This window comes from Gorilla gorilla, chromosome 4, assembly GCF_029281585.2.
Source record: "Gorilla gorilla gorilla isolate KB3781 chromosome 4, NHGRI_mGorGor1-v2.1_pri, whole genome shotgun sequence".
In the NCBI taxonomy this organism is placed as follows: Eukaryota; Metazoa; Chordata; class Mammalia; order Primates; family Hominidae; genus Gorilla; species Gorilla gorilla.
In genome coordinates this window covers 34685660-34700274 of record NC_073228.2, presented here as the reverse complement: position 1 = coordinate 34700274, position 14615 = coordinate 34685660, and the positions used below count along the sequence as shown (strand labels likewise).

At 44.7% G+C, this 14615-nt stretch overlaps 1 protein-coding gene across 10 annotated transcripts in view; it reads left to right on the top strand.

Annotated features, from left to right (window-relative positions):
* Positions 1-14615, top strand: part of MSI2 (musashi RNA binding protein 2) — a 427746-nt gene that overhangs the window by 100261 nt on the left and 312870 nt on the right. Inside the window, exon 1 of one of the 10 annotated variants that reach the window (XM_055386797.2) lies at positions 14117-14150. The exons of the other annotated variants lie outside the window; for them this stretch is intronic. The gene's annotated coding sequence lies outside the window, so the exon portion shown is untranslated. Of the gene's footprint in view, positions 1-14116; positions 14151-14615 lie in introns of those variants that run through there. 10 annotated transcript variants of the gene reach the window in all.

Here is a 14615-nt window from a genome sequence, read left to right as displayed (position 1 = left end):
GTATTGTATTTGAGAGTTTGAAAATTCTTAGTTGCAGCTAATTTAAGAAAAAAAAAATTAAACAGGTGATTAGCAGCTGCTTTCGGTTTTGAATGTCCTCGCTTTGGGGTTTTGTGTTTGCTTATTCGTGTGCAAATTGGTGTGGTTATTTTGGACCGGTTGAGACGCTCCAACATTGCACCTCCCAGGCCAGCTGCCCAGGGCCCATTCAGTAGACCCTTCCCCGGTTCTCGGGGCTGATTTGTTCTCATCTTGTGTGCTCGAGAGCTTGCTCTCTCCTTAATGATTCAGGCCTTCCTGAGAAAACAAAGCAGCTCTGGCCCCGTTTCTCCTTGAGGACAGCCTTGTTCGCTGCCACAAAGACCCTGCTTTCTCCCCAAGCAGAGGAACTGCCTCTCGGGGCAGCCAAGAACCACAGACCCAGGCGGCTGCAGCTCTTACTTCTGAACTTCTGGTCTCCCGAGTGACAGCTTCTGCATGGTCTTAAGCTCCAGGACCCCCAAGGCCACCCAGAGTCAGAGTCCACCGCCGGTGGGAAAAACAACATTAGGAAGTGGGTGGTGTGGTGTAGAAGGGGCTGCTTAGAGCTTCTGGCCTTCGGAGCTGGATCCAGTCACTTGAGCTTCGTTCGGCAGCACACAGACACCTCCCCTCCCTCCTGCTCTGCCCCCAGACCTTGTGCTTTCTTGGCACCGCTGGGTCGTGCCTGCTCAGCCCTGGTCAGTGTGCTTGCCAGGGCGAGGAGAGCTTTGCACAGGCCGCTGCTGCTTACTTATTAACGATGACGCTGGTGGGAGCTGCGCCACCAGCTCCCTATCCAGGCCTTTGTGGTTGCATCCTGTTCACATAAAGGTGAAATCATGACCTGCCCGACTTGATTTTTCAGTTGAGGAGCTTTTGTGTATGTGTCGTTCTTGATCCAGTAAGAGGATTGTGCTTTCATTCACAAAGATTTGATCAGTAAATAGGAAGAGAAAATACTCAAGGGAGAAATGCTTAGTGTTCCGATTAATATATTAATCTTTTTTTTTTTTGATGAGCTGAAGGTGCTCTGTTGTTTCTCTTGACTGAGTCTTTGCCCTTACCTTTGACCTTAGTGACTTGATCATCCAGCCAGGATCTCTGTACAGGCCCATCTCCTTTCTGAGGTCTTGTGGTCACACACATGCTTTCCTGCTTCTGTCTTGAATGATACTCAGTGAACCCCACAGCTTTGGGGGCTGCTATTTGAGGCACCACACTTGGCAGGCTTGGCTCCCACGGGGAGTTGCAAAGCTTGCAGTTATAGACCTTGGCAACTATTTGCCCCTAAAGAAAAGCATCAGTGAAAAGCTGAGGGCAGAGGGAAGAAGAGAAAGATCTTCGTGGGTTTTTCTCTCTCTCTCTGTGTGTGTGTGTGTGTGTGTGTGTGTGTGTGTGTGTGTGTGTGTGTGTGTGTGTGTGTGTTTATGGACAGCATTTGTACCTGTAAAACCAGAATGACTCCTTCAGGCATTTTTTCTCCTGGGTGGTTGCATTCATGGGCTGAAGTTGGCTCTTCTGAAGATTGCAATGATATTTAAGGTTAAGGGCTTGCCAGGTAACACCTTGAGTGACTCAAGGCTCTGAGGCCAGGCTGTGTCCATTTGAAGGAAGGAAGCATCTTTTTCTGATTCATGCAAAGGCATCTTATGGACTAATGGTCATCCTAGAAAGTCATCACTAGTACAAGGATCTTTTGGAAAAGTGAGATTGGAGAAGGTTGAGTATGAAAGTGATGTATTAGAAAGGTGAATATGGGATGTGGGATCCTAGTCATTAGCGTTTGGAGGGGGCCTTGGAGGTTTGTTAGATCAAAGCTTTCATTGTGCAAATGAAATGGCCCAGTGAGGTTAAAAGAGGGAAGGTCACACAAATTCCATGAAAACCATACGTACAAGGTTTGAGGAAAATAATTTTAGGACAAATAAAAGAAGTGCTGATTTTCATTGCACTTCTAACAGTTTTATAGAAGTGTCTGTACCCAAAGTGTTGTACATGTTAAAATGTAAATATGGTCAAGAAGATTGTAGGTGAAATTGAAGATGATACGTTGCTAGGGCCCAGCCCTAGCAACGTATCGTCTTTTGAGGGGTGTTCCTCATACTTTGCGATTGGTTTTATAGAGGGCAACTCTGTTCACCCACAAAAGTCTCTTGATGCCATTGTTGGCCAGAACTTGGGTGGGAGAATGGGAACTGTTCAGCAGAGCAGGTGAACAGGTGGTCCTGCCATCCCAGTGGCAGGTGCCCCTTCCTTTCTCCAGCCACTCCTGGAGGAATGACCCTGCATCTTATGCACTCTCTCCGATTCCCCAAATCCCCTAGGTCCCACTGCTTGGGTTTGGGGAGTGGGGCACATCTCTGCTGAGAGCCAGCCCATCAAGCTATCTGGGTCTCATGATGGCATATCTTTGTTCCAACTCAATATGGGCATTTTAATCTTTATTTATTTTTAAAATTTAATTTTATTGAATTCAGCTTTAATATTATTGAATTCAGCTACAAGGGAGATAGAATAGGGTGATTGATAGTTAAGAGCATGGGTCTTAAAGTCAGAAAGACAAAGGCTCCAAGTCCAGTTACCAACTTCTGTAATTCTGTAATTCTGGGGGGCGGACTTAACCTGTCTGAGTCTTAGTTTCTTCAACTATAAAATGGATGTCCCAGTACTACCTCCCTGCCAAGGTTGTCTGAGTGAGTCCTCAATAAAAGCTGGTAGTGAGATAAATAGCACTTGATGGCAAAGTTTGTGCCCAGTCATGGGTAGGGGAATTGCATCTGCCATCCAGTGGCTGAGGTCAAGTGATGACACCCCAAACTATAGGATCCTGGCAGCTACAGCAGGCATTGCTGCTTCCCTTTCGGAAATCCCAATTGTGGAGGCCCTGGCTGAAACCCTGTTGAGCCCTTGGTGACCCCACTACCATTTCCTTTATGGTTGGCTTACTCTGCTTTCTTTTGCAATGAATATAGTTTAAAATTTCTTTATGAGTGTTCTCCTATTTGCTGCCTTAGCCTGTCACCCACTATGCTGAGCTCCCCACCCCTCGTGATGCCACTCAGCACCTTTATTTGTGACATATGGGGTATTCTGGGAAACTCTTCACAGGCAACTCAGGGAGCCTGGCCCTCCATCTTATCTCTTAGGAAATCCTCAGGTGTCCCAGGGTTTGGCACCAGAGAAGTGCTGTAGACCCTGTTTTCCAGAAGGCTCTGTGCCTTCACGTGTGGTGAGGGAGTGGCTGCCCGGAGCAGGCAAGGAGGCACTGGGGGTTGCACCCATGTTTTATTATGAGGGGGGCTTCAGAAGCCAGATGTCTGCAGCTACTTGGAGCAAGCCTGGGTCTTCCTTAGACTGCAGTTTTAGGACTTAAGGAAGGAGCTGGGCTGCTGCCACATGCTCATGCTTGTGTGTTTAATTTGTTTATTGGTGGATTTTCTACCCTGCCTCACATCACAAAGGGCTTGAGGCCCAGGGGTATAATGGGTGAAACTTTTTCTCTTGAACAGTTTTGCCTTTTCCTAACTTCTCCGAGCCTCTGATCTCTAGGAGAGGCTAGTCAGCCCTTGGTTTAGGGGCTCTCCCTTGCTGAGTAGGGTTTTGGCTTTGTTGGGGCTGTCCAAGGGCTCCAAGTTCCACTTTTAGCTGCACAGCTGACTTGTCTCTTGTCCCCAGATGCTCTCCTGGCCCGTGAGGGCCATAGCATCTCAACTCATTTAATCTGGTAGCACCGAGGTGGGCAGTGTTTCTGAGTGTTTTGTGTGAACCCATGAAGAGAAAATGTTAGAACTAGGCTTTATGCCCATGGAGTGATTCTTCTACAGTTTCTTAGTTCTATTAAATTTTAAAAATATCTTATTGCTTCCACAGAAGAGAAATTTTTAGAATATGGGAAGAGCGAATATAACATTTTGTTCAATATTTAAAGTTAATTTAAGACAGAACCAGAGGCCAAGACAAGTGTCTTCTCTTTTCTTCATTTGATGATATAATTGACCCTTTGTACCTGCGTACAACTAAATATTCATTCAGCAGAGGCTAATTATGGGATGCGTAGATGCCACACGGTTAAGGTGAAGATGCAGATTTCTGTGTGAGCTGCTTAATTCTGACAGTTATAACTTGTCCATAAAATTTGCTATGGATTGTAACAAGTGGAATATTACCTCAGAATATGGGGAGGTCAGGAGTATCTCCCATCTGCTTCCTTTCTGAAGGGATCCTAGCTGAACTGAATGGGGTGTATGTTGTGCACAGTTAATATGTTGTTGACACTTGAACAACTCAAGGGTTACGGCCCCCCTGCACAGTTGAAAATCTGCATATAACTTTTGAGTACCCCAAAATGTAACTACTTAGCCTATCATCAACTAGAGCCTACTGATAACATCAACAGTTGATTAACACATGCTTTATATATGTATTATATACTGCATTTTTACGATAAAGTCAGCTAGAGAAAAGAAAATGTTAAGAACATCATGGCTGAGTGCAGTAACTCATGCTTGTAAAGCCAGTACTTTGGAAGGCCAAGGCGGGCAGATGGACTGAGCTCAGAAGTTCGAGACAGCCTGGATAACATGGTGAAACCCTGTCTTTACAAAAAATAAAAAAAAAATTAGCCTGGGCATGGTGGCTCATGCCTGTAGTCCCAGCTACTCAGGATACTGAGGTGGGAGGATGACTTGAACCCAGGATGCAGAGGTTACATTGAGGCAAGATCATGCCACTGCACTCAAGCCTGGGTGACAGAGCAAGACCCTGTCTCAAAAAAAAAAAAAAAAAGGAAAATCATAAGGAAGAGAAAATATATTTACTATTCTTTAAGTGGAAGTGGATCATCATAAAGGACTTCAGACTTGTTATCTTCACATTGAGTGGGCTGATGAGAAGGAAGAAGAGGGATGGTTTTGCTGTCTCAGGGGTGCAGAGGTGGAAGAAAATCCACATATAAGTGGAACCACATGGTTTACACTTGTGTTGTTCAAGGTTTGGCTGTACTTTCTGAGCCCAAAATTGGAACACATGCCCTAAGGCCCTGTCCTGGATCATTTTATATATGTGTATGGTCAGGCTTACAAAGATAGAAAAATGGAATTCCATTTTCTTACACATTTCTACAAATTATTTTGGTCAAAATCTAGAAAATACATAAAACTGAGGTCTCCTGGAAAAGCCAGAATTTATCTCTGGGATTGGGATAATTGGCTATTAGGAAAGGGGTCTACCTTGTTGGCCTGTGATCTTGACTTTTCCTTCTGGAACTGAGAATATGTGAATGGCTCGTGGAACTGCACGGAACCCAGTGGTGGGCAGTATCTTTGTAAACAAAATGAGGTTGGCTTTCAATGGCCAGGGAATGAATGTGGAACCAAATTGCAGTTTGTAGAAACAGAGCTGGGCTCAGACATTTAAATTAAACGTATATTTCTATTTGCACTTCCATTTTGTTCGGTAATAGTGTTGGATATGGGAAATCTTGTCTTTGTTTATATTTGAGGGAACTGCAGCCTTCATTTCCTAAACGGAAGATCCTGTGGCATTCCTGCAATGGAAGCTCACCAGATGATCAGAAAAGGGAGAGATGGCGAAGTAACTTGTCTCTAGTTACCCTTCCATTGTGGAAATTAATATCTGACCCAATTCTGTTTGCCCAGTGAGTTTATGGCTTGCTAAGTGGCTGTTTTAATGATCCATTGACTGTTGCAACAGCATTTTCTAACAATTTTATTTTATAGTTCTGAAGTTTTAGTCCATAAATTTTTTGAACTTAAGGCTTTGAGTTGGAGGAGCCATGTGGTTGTAGGGGGGAAAAAAGTGCCAGATTTATTCTTTATGTCTGTGAGCTGTGCCTTCCCCCCATTCTTTTCCCTCTTTACATGCCACCTCTCTGATATCTTCTACTTGAAAAAAAAATTCATACTAAAGTGCTTGTCTTTATATAATGCTACTCATACAATATTTGTATGAAAAAAGAGTCAGGAGATGCGATGTTCAACCCAAGTGCATGAATTATGATTATAAAGTTTCCATTTAAAAATGAAGGCTGTTGGAACCCTTATGTGTTGCTGATGGGAATATAAAATGGTGTAGCCACTGTACAAAGCACTGTGGTAGTTTCTCAAAAAATTAAACATAGATTTACTGTGTGGTCAGCAGTTCTACTTCTGGTTATATACATGAGAGATTTGAAGGCAGGGACTTGAACAGACATGTGTATACCCACATACATTGCAGCATTATTCACAATAGCCAAAAGGTGGAAACAACCCAAATGTCCATTGATACATGAATGGATAAACAAAATGTGATAGACATATGATTAAATAGTATTCAGCCTTGAAAAGGAAGGCAGTTCCGATAGATGCTACAACGTGGATGGACCTTGAAGACGTGCTAAGTGAAATCAGCCTGTTACAAAAGGAGATTATGGCTCCTCCTATATGAGGTTCCTAGAGCAGTCAAATCCGTAGAGCTCCCCACCCCTTATGACATCACTCAGCAACTTTATTTATTAGGTCACAAGGGGGTGGGGAGCTCTGTGACAAAAAGAGCTCTGTGACAGAAAGAGTGGCGATTTTATGTTATGGATATTTTACCACTGTAAAAACATAATAGGCTGGGCATGGTAGCTCACGTCTATAATCCCAGCCCTTTGGGAGGCTGAAGTGGGCAGATCACTTGAGGTCAGGAGTTCGAGACCAGCGTGGCCAACATGGAGAAACCCTGTCTCTACTGAAAAGTAAAGAAATTAGCTGGGTGTGGTGGCACACGCCTGTAATCCCAGCTACTCAGGAGGCTGAGGGATGAGAATTGCTTGAGCCTGGGAGGCAGAGGTTGTAGTGAGCCGAATTGGCACCACTGCACTCCAGCCTGGGCAACAGAGTGAGATTCTGTCTGAAACAACAGCAGCAGTAACAACAACAACAACAACAACAACAACAAAACACAATAAATGAAGGCTGATGGGAAGCCTTATGTGGGTGGGGTTAATGTCTCTTAAGCCAGACAGGTGAGAACTGCCCTCTAGACGTCCTTTGAAAATATAGCACTGCCCAGGCTGGTCTGTCAATATTAGCCAGCTAACGTGGTTCTCAGGTCCCAGGCCACTTCCCAGGTAAGGGGCTCCATCCCCGTGCTGACCTGCGTTTTCCTTCTAGGTGGGGATTTCAGGTCTAGAAGCAGCTCCCACCTGAAACCTATGTTCTTGGTTGCTTTATGTGATAATTATTGTGTTCTATTTTAAGCCACTCCTCTGAGTTTGGTAACCGCCTGGGATTCTGTTTTGTTAGCCCTCTCTGTGAGACACAATAAAAGAACAGCAAGACCTCATGTAGGTGGTGAGGGGCCAGAAGGCTTGGCGGGCTGGGTTTGGAGACACAGTCCCTCCTGTGCAGCAGGAGTTTTCATTCCCTATGGGTGAAGGCTGAGAAAAGACAAGGCTTCGAATAAAATAAAATACATATTTTTCTCCCTGCTCTGGAAATGCGCTTGGCTCCAACACAGCAGGTGGCCGAGGAACTCAATCTGTGGAAGGCATCAGTGCTTTCAGTGCAATCAAAGTTAAGTGCAGAAATTTAATTAAACGGCATCAAGGATGGCAGAAACTTTGTAAAGCTGCAATGCATTGTCAAATTCAACAATTATTTCAAGGAACACAATCCACAGATGGTGTCTAATTGATAAATTAAGGTTCTGCTTCTCTAATGGGCTTGTGTTTAAGCCCGTTTTCCACCCATACAATAACCATCACCTCCAGGATGCCCCCTTTCCCCTCTCCAGCTTGGGCATTGCTTCAAGAAGAAAGCAACCCAACTCCCCCAGATGACATTCGGGAAGCCTAGGGTTGGGTCCTGAATGTTTAGTGGGAAAGACCTCCGGCTCCTTTTCCTGTGATCCCAAGCTCCCTTTTGGGATTGAGTCTTGTCCTAAAAACAGAAACAATAGGATTTCTTTGGGCCTGTGTGTCCTCTTCTGCTCTGCTAACCCGGATGTGTTGCTCAGAGATGGCTGGGTTATTTATTTATTCATTTTTTTTTTCTTTTTCCTTTTTAGCATTGCTGACTTTCTTCCTCCATGGCACAGGATTTTTGCCCAAAACAAAAGTCTCAATTTATTTATTCTTTAAAAAAATAAAAACCACACTGAACAAAAACCTCTGTTTTTCAGAACTTGCTTCCTGTCTGTTAATAGTAGATACCCAGCTAACTTACTTTTATTTCGTAAGAAAATATTTGCGATCTCCAAACATCCAGTCATGTGCAGAGAAATGTATCCTGTGTTGAGATTTCATTTGAAAGGAAACCTGAAGATCTTGGGTGTTTACCAGAACTTCATTTTGCAGATGAGAAAACTGAGGCGCAATGGTTTTTTATATACCTTGCTTTGGGACTAGTTCTGTGAAACATGATGTTTCTAAAGCTGGAGGAGAGGCAATTGAGCACATCTGGGCTACCTACTTTAAATGGTTATTTCATCCATTCGTTTGTTCTACCAACAAATATGCATTAGGTACCTTAGCTTTTCTAAATGCTAAGGGGAAGTTCAGTGGTGAAGGAAGACACTATTCCTGCCTGCGTGGAGCTCACAGGAAAGTGTGGGGAACAGATACTGCGCGGATCCTATGAGTAGCTGTATCAGTACAAGTTGGGATGGGTGTTCTGGAGGCAGGGTAGAGGGTGACCTGGGAGTGCCTACTGGGAGACATTAGGAGGGTTTCTCTGAGAAATGACTTAGCATTAGGAGGGATGGGAGGAGCCTTCTTGGCAGAGGGGATAGTGAGCTCACGGCTCAGTGTACCAGAAGACCCAATAGAAGGCCATGTGGGGGAGGAGATAGTGTGAGAAAGGCTGGCAATGAGCAAACAGAGGATGTTGTCCTGGGAGATGAGCTTCCACGTATTGTGCACTTACTGGACAGTATACCTGGTGCTGTTCAGAACCTTATACAGCCCATCTTGTCTAACCCTTACTTTATTCCTAGATGTATCTCAGTGTCTTCTACAGATTGTGGCATATAGTAGAGTCTCAGTAAATGAATCTTCCCAATGTTGACTATTTTTTTTGAGACAGAGTCTTGCTCTGTCACCCAGGCTGGATGCAGTGGGTGTGCATCCCCACTCACTGCAACCTCTGCCTCCCCCGGATCAAGGGATCCTCCCACCTCAACCTCCCGAATAGCTGGGACCACTGGTGTGTACCATGCCAGGCTATTTTCTTGTATTCTTAGTAGAGACAGGGTCTTGCCGTGTTGCCCAGGCTAGTCTTGAGCTCCTGAGCTCAAGCAGCCCCACCCGTTTCTGCCTCCCAAAGTGCTGGGATTACAAGCATGAGCCACCATGCCCAGCGTTGGCTATTATCCCAACTTTTCAGTTGGGGAAGTTGAGGTGGACTGAAGGTAAATCTGCTGGCCCCAGGTCCGAGACCACTGGTGGGGTGGGTTTCTGTGCTGGACAGCATCTGTCTCCCCCAGCCTGGGCCCTTCTGACGCCTCTTCCCTCCCCTGAAGGGATCACATGTTTGAATGACTTGGAGACTTGGAGACACATTCTGTAATTCATAACTCTGACCACATGCTGCTCTTAAATTTCCACCCCGTGAAGGAAAGAAGAAATGAGAGACAACCCCTAACTTTTTATTTTTACACATATAGTAGAGGTGGAGAGGACCAAGTTTACAACAGAACCTTTGCAAAAGCAGCAGCCAGGGCTCAGGACCTCACTGGGTACCCTTGGCCTTGTCTTTGCTCCCTACGGGTTGTCCTGGAACAGGAAAGCAAAGGGGAGGAGTGAGGAGGTGGGGACAGCCAAGGAACAGATCATATTTACTTATTTGTTTGTTTATTTCTAACGAGTAGCTGTGGGGAATGCCACTGCAGAACCCTTTCTAATTGCCTTTTATTTATTTATTTTTGCGATAGCGTGGGTGGCTTTTGAAATTGCACGTAATTTACGGAGGCGAGGATCCTGTGCCTGGGATACCAGATGATGTGGCTGAATGGCTGTTGGCTGTTTATTTGCTAGTCTGTCGTTACCAACACAGTATTCTTGAGTTCAGAGGCACAACAGTGTTTGATCCCCCTCCTCTCTCCTATCTAAATATATCCAACTAGTCAATCAGACTTGGCAGCCGTCAGGGCTGTGGCTGTCAGATTGAGTTTGCCTTGGCTCCTCTGAACTATTGGCTTGTTTTCCAAGCTCGAAAGTGTATTCAAATAGTGATATCTAAATTAGACTTGCAAACACACACCCAGGTAGGGGCCCTGAAGGGGAAGAATGAGGCAGCATTTTGGTATGAAAATGACATTTCCTTCTCCTCCACTATCTGTTGGAGAGCACAGATGAAGCTACACTGAGGGGAATGGCTTCACGCTTGGTGAACAAGATGCGTGGGTGTGTTTTTCTGAATTGTGATTAAAATGTTTTTTTTTTTTTTTTCAAATTTTAAGTTGTATCAGGAGATACAAGTGGAATATTAACTCAGTAGATGGGGGAGGTCTGGAGCGTCTCCCATCTGCTTCCCTTCTGAAGGGATCTCAGCTGAACTGAATGAGGTATATGTTGTGAGCAGTTAATATACGGTTGGTCCTTGTGATGTTGTTGTCTTGGCTGAGGATTCAGGAAGACTCTTGGGCCTTGGAGAGGCCTTTGCTTCCATGGCCTGCCCCATTGGGCCGGAACAGCCGCTTTCCTCAAAGCTGCCTCAGGCTTTTCCTGTAGCTTAGGAACAGCAGACCGAGCTCCTGGGCCCCTCCCTGGAGGCTTATTAAGGGGGATCAGTGGAAAGAAAATCAGAGCATCTTAAATCCCTACCTGCAAGGTACCCTTAATTCTCCAGGGAGAAACCTTTTATAAATAAATGTCATGAGTGCTCATCCCCCGAGTTGAAGCTTATCTGCAGAGATGCTTCACTCCGGGAGAGAGGGTTGGAGTTGCCATTGTGAAGGCCTGTGTGTAGAGGTACCATGCTGCCACCAGGCCATCCCTTTTACAGCTGTGTGGCATTCTGGAGGCCTGGGTAGGAGACGGAGGGTGCCGCAAGTTCTCTTCCAGTGATGGGGAGCCACAGGTGGTTTTGTAGGGTTCCTGGGTCTTAGGTGGTTATCAAAAGCATTTCACAGACATATGTAAGATAAAGACCCTGTCCTCAAGCAGCTAAATGAATGAACTAGAACAGTGGTACCCAAATTGTGGTTCGGGACCCCTGGGCATTCCTGATAACCTTTCAAAGAGTCTGTGACGAAGTTTCTTAAATAATAATTTTAAGACTTTGTGTTTTTCATTCTCATCCTTTTATGAATATTCAGTAGAATTTTTCGTAGGCTACATGACCCCTGTTGACATCATAGTTCTGGTGGCTAATGGAATATGTGTATTTCTGTGTTTAAAAATGTCTCAATTTTGGCCGAGCATGGTGGCTCATGCACTTTGGGAGGCTCCCAGCACTTTGGGAGGCTGAGGCGGGCAGATTGCTTGGGGTCAGGAGTTTGAGAGCAGCCTGGCCAAAATGGCAAAACACCGTCTCTACTAAAAATACAAAAATTAGCTGGTCATGGTGGTGGGCGCCTGTAATCCCAGCTACTCGGGAGACTGAGGCAGGAGAACCCTTGAACCCAGGAGGCAGAGGTTGTAGTGAGCAGAGATCTCACCACTGTGCTCCCGCCTGGGTGACAGAGCGAGACTGTGACTCCAAAAAAACAAAAACAAAAACAAAAAAGTCTCAATTTTGATTTCTAATATGATAAATATTGAGAGATATAACACACATAATTCTCTTTGGTGGTCCTCATTTTTTAAGAGGGAAAAGGTGTCGTGACATCAAAGATTTTCAGAACCTCAGAATTAGAATATAGGCAGATAAGTGGCAAGTTGAAGTTATATGCTAGGTACTAAGGTAGGCAGAGCTCTAGGGCTAGATAACAGGTGCTTGTGAGTGAGCTGGAGAGGAGATTGTCAGGGAAGGCTTTCAAGACAAGTGGTTTTCTTACCTGGGTTTTGAAGGATGAATAGAAGTTTACCAGAGAGACAAGGAAGGAAAAAGCATTCTAGAAGGAAGGAACGGCATGCATGAAATATCAGTGTGTCAGCTTTTCCTCCCCAGTCTGTGGGGGGCAGAAATAGGGTCACCCTGGCCTCACCATGAGATTTTTTTCTACTGGGAATTTCCAAAATAGGCTGCGTCTCAGAGTCATTTGGTGAGGTTTATGGAAATACTGGTGAAGCTAGTTCCCAGGTGTGCTTTGCTCTACTGATGGTTGGTAGCATTGTTTACCTCTGGTGGTGGGAATGACAGGGTGCTGTTTGTACCATTTTCGGTTCTTTTGTTGAGAGTGACGTCACAGTTGTCCTGCAGCAAGCCGGGGTTATGCCACCCTGTCAGCTATGCCAGAATGGCAGCAGGTGTCACTGGACACATACCATTCCTTCTTTACACCATCTATCAACCTACAGTGGGGAAAGGGGCAAGAATACAGCATAATGAGAGGGGCAGCCAGTTGTAGCTCGGGGACCTTGGATTCTAAGCAGCATGACCTTGGGAAGGGTCTTGAGTCTTTGAGCCTGTTTGTCCTCTTAGGAATAAAGCAGGTTGGACAGACCTTACTTAATAGGCATGCTTAAATCTGCCAGGGAAAGGGACCCTCCTGTTGATGATAATTCATTCTGGTTTTGTTCCTAGAAAGTATTCCATGGGGCACACACTTTCTCAGCTGCTCTTGGTTTTGCAAAGGAAGATACTGACATGTTCAGATTAAGAGATCGTAAAGCTTCTGAACTACTAGGGAAGGGAAAAGAGGGGCCCAGGGCCCACATGTGTGCCAGGTGCTGATCTGAGGGTTTTTTGTGACTCATCTCATTTAATGGTCACACTGTTCCTGTGAGTAAAAGCTGTCATCCCATTTTACAGATGAAGAAACAGAGGCACAGAGAGGTTACCTTAATTTGCCCAAGGTCACACAGAATCCTGGTGTTCAGGCCTCATGCCTTCTGTTCTTAACTCCATATCCTGTGTCCCTGGGAAAGGAAGGGGCCATAGTCTGGAGTGGTTTCCAGGAGGAAAGAGCCAGAGTAACCTCCGCTCTTCATTTCTTAACAAGAATAGAAGACAGAATAAAGGGCACAGGGATAAAGGATTGTTATCCAGACTGGCAAATCAATAGACTAATTAAAAATCAAACACCTTAAAACACTGTCGCTGGGTTAATTGTAAACCAACATTGAAACATTAAAATTTGCCCAGCCCATGAGTTTGAATGATTAACTGAGTGAGTTAATTTCAAGCCATTGGTTTGAGTAGCCGTGAAAGCTGAAGTTAGTGGAAGGGGAATCTGTGTGTTCTTTCCTGCCCAGGCCTGCCCTGGTGCCTAAGGTCTTGTGATTGTTGCTACTGTTTGCGTTTTTAATCGAAATATCTTAAACATTTAGGCAGAACCTCACAAATGCAGCTAGATTGTGGAAAAGGACAGTGTGAATCAGCAAAGAGTAGGATTACGTATATCTTTCCAAATAGAAGAAATGCCATTCTGTTTTGCAATATCACAGAGTCCTGGTAGCAAGAAAGGGCCCTTTGGAAAGGCCTTTTGCCTTCCAGTGTTTGACCCAAGGCTGCTGTCCCATCTGTGGCCTCTGTTGCTCTCTCATGTTCTTTTCTGCCCAGAGACCAGGTCTGGGGGTGTTATCAGGAGTTAGTCCTAAGACTGGAATGAGACTCCTGGGATTCAATGATGGCCAGTTGACCACAAGATGTTTCTGTTAGGTTTTAAGTTGAGATTCTGCTACGCCTGCTTTGATGGCTAGGTAACACTCCTCAGCACCAGGTGATGGATTTAACCTCTGTGAGCTGTGTTTCTAACCTGACTGGGCCCAGGGATCATGCTGGGAAAGTTATGGACCCTTTACCCAGAGAGTTGCCCTACAACACAGCCACATACAGCTTTGCACTGAGGGTCAGGATGCACAGATCCCTGGTGCTCAGACATGAATGGCCTTATTAGAGTGAAGAAACCATGTGTTGAAACCACCAAACAGCTGGACTTTAAATGTTAATGTTAATATTTCACTGTGACTTATATAGCATTTTATTTTTTCCAGAGTTCCTTACAAGACAATCTGATTTGATCCGCAGGAGAATCCTGTAAGGTCAATTATATAGTCGCTCTTTTATATATGACGCATGCAGTAGGCTCAGTATCTTCCCTGAGTGTTGCTGTTTTCTTGTTAATTTGCTAAATGGGCTTTTAAAAAGGAGATAAATGTAAATTTCAGCCCCGTAAAATAGACACATCTCAAATGCTCGTGACTCAAATTAATTAATTAAAAAACAGAATAAAACACCACTCCAGCCACAAAACATGGCAAGGATGTAATGTTTATTCCATTCAGCCAGTTGATGGGGTAAAATTACGAGATTGTTCTGTGATAAAAATGTTTTTAACTCCAACTTAGACATTTACAGAAAGGAGAGACTTGGGCAGTTTGTTTATTTAGAACATTGATTACTGCTTCTGCCATGTTCCTCCAATCACAAACACTTGGGAAAATTTTGGAAAACTGCAAGAACTAAGTAAAAATCCCCTCAACGCCACTATTTACCATTCAG